The sequence below is a fragment of the Populus nigra genome, chromosome 2, assembly GCF_951802175.1.
Source record: "Populus nigra chromosome 2, ddPopNigr1.1, whole genome shotgun sequence".
Classification (NCBI taxonomy): Eukaryota; Viridiplantae; Streptophyta; class Magnoliopsida; order Malpighiales; family Salicaceae; genus Populus; species Populus nigra.
In genome coordinates this window covers 18959907-18962406 of record NC_084853.1, presented here as the reverse complement: position 1 = coordinate 18962406, position 2500 = coordinate 18959907, and positions in this window count along the sequence as shown.

The following is a 2500-nucleotide window of genomic DNA, read 5'->3' as shown; positions in this document are numbered from 1 at the left end:
CGGCAGAATCGGCAGCGGGTGCTGGCGATGGGTCTGGACGGGCTGGATAGTCCAAGGCTCGACGAGAAAGACTGCTGGTTTAGACACTGGGGCAGTGGCAGCCCGCGGGACAGTGTCGGCAGATTCGGCAGCGCAGATTTGTGCGGCTGCAGGTTCGTCGGGGAAAATCGGCAGCGCAGATTTTGCGACGAACATGGGCTGGGCGATGGACTGTCCAGGCCAGGCAGGAAAATTTGTCGAGGGGACACGCTGACGAAACAGCGCTGGTTCAGGCACGGCGGGCAGTGTTGGAATCGGCAGCGCCGACGAAATCGGCAAAGTCGGCAGAATCGGCAGCGCAGATTTTTCGACGAACACGGGCTGGACGGTGGACTGTCCAGGCCAGGCAGGAAAATTTGTCGAGGGGACACGCTGACGAAACAGCGCTGGTTCAGGCACGGCGGGCAGTGTTGGAATCGGCAGCGCCGACGAAATCGGCAAAGTCGGCAGAATCGGCAGCGCAGATTTTTCGACGAACATGGGCTGGACGCTGGACTGGCCGGGCCATGCAGGAAAATTCATCGAGGGGACACGCTGACGAAACAGCGCTGGTTCAGGCACGGCGGGCAGTGGTGGAATCGGCAGCGCCGACGAAATCGGCAAAGTCGGCAGAATCGGCAGCGGGTGCTGGCGATGGGTCTGGACGGGCTGGATAGTCCAAGGCTCGACGAGAAAGACTGCTGGTTTAGACACTGGGGCAGTGGCAGCCCGCGGGACAGTGTCGGCAGATTCGGCAGCGCAGATTTGTGCGGCTGCAGGTTCGTCGGGGAAAATCGGCAGCGCAGATTTTGCGACGAACATGGGCTGGGCGATGGACTGTCCAGGCCAGGCAGGAAAATTTGTCGAGGGGACACGCTGACGAAACAGCGCTGGTTCAGGCACGGCGGGCAGTGTTGGAATCGGCAGCGCCGACGAAATCGGCAAAGTCGGCAGAATCGGCAGCGCAGATTTTTCGACGAACACGGGCTGGACGGTGGACTGTCCAGGCCAGGCAGGAAAATTCGTCGAGGGGACACGCTGACGAAACAGCGCTGGTTCAGACACGGTGGGCGCAGTGTTGGAATCGGCAGCGCCGAGAAAATCGGCAAAGTCGGCAGAATCGGCAGCAGGTGCTGGCGATGAGTCAGGACGGACTGGATAGTCCAAGGCTCGATGAGAAAGACCGCTGGTTTAGACACTGGGGCAGTGGCAGCCCGCGGGGCAGTGTCGGCAGATTCGGCAGCAGTGTCTGCCGATTCGGCAGCGTTGGCTTGTTGGCGCGGGGGGCCGATTCGAGTGGGGACTTGGGCAGCGGGCAGTGAAAGCAAGAGTTTCCCCGATGCTGCCGGGAAAAACGCTCCCCGGGATGGCCGGGTGAGATGACCCGGCGGCCCGCGACGGGTCATTCAATTCCATGCCCCGTCAACATAACTCCCGATGTACTGTTTGCTTTTTCGGAAGAAGAGATCCATCCCCCCATCCTCGGCCAGCCAAAAACGCTCCAATTAATGGCCGGGTGAGATGACCCGGAGGCCCGCGACGCGTCATTCAAATCACTGCCCTATCGGCTACAACTGCTGATGGGTGGGATTAGAGGCCTGCCATGGTGGTGAGGGGCGGCGAGGACCGTGAAAGCTAGAGTTTTTCAGAGGCTGCCGGGAAAAAGGCCCCTCGGGTGGCGGGGTGCGAGGACCAGGCGCGTCATTCAATTCTCTTCCCTATCAACTTGGCTCCCGTTGGCGGGATTGGAGGCCTACTGTTTGTTACAGGGCTAAAATCGTCAGGGGAAGAGCTGACGAAACAATGCTGGTTTGGATGCAGGGGGTAGTGTTGGAATCGGCAGCGCGGACAAAATCGGCAAAGTCGACAAAAAAGACTGTTGGTCTGGACATCGGGGCAGCGGCAGCCATGCCGACAGGGGGGGAAATCGGCAGCACAGATTTGTGCAGCTGCAGGTTCGTCGGGGAAATCGGCAGCGCAGATTTTTCGATGAACATGGGCTGGAAGATGGACTGTCCAGGCCAGGCAGGGAAATTCGTCAAGGGGACACGCTGACGAAACAGCGCTGGTTCAGGCACGGCGGGCAGTGTTGGAATCGGCAGCGCCGACGAAATCGGCAAAGTCGGCAGAATCGGCAGCGGGTGCTGGCGATGAGTCTGGACGATTTATAGTCCAGGGCTTGATGGAAAAGACTGTTGGTCCAGACAATGGGGCAGTGGCAGCGCGGATTTGTGCAGCTGCAGGTTCGTCGGGGAAAATCGGCAGCGCAGATTTTTCGACGAACAGGGGCTGGGCGCTGGACTGGCCGGGCCAGGCAGGAAAATTCGTCAGGGGGGCACGCTGACGAAAACAGGGGCTGCGGAGTGGAAAATCGGCAGCGCAGATTTTTCGACGAACAGGGGCTGGACCGGCCGGGCCAGGCAGGAAAATTCGTCAGGGGGGCACGCTGACGAAAAGAGGGGCTGCCGCGTGGAAAATCGGC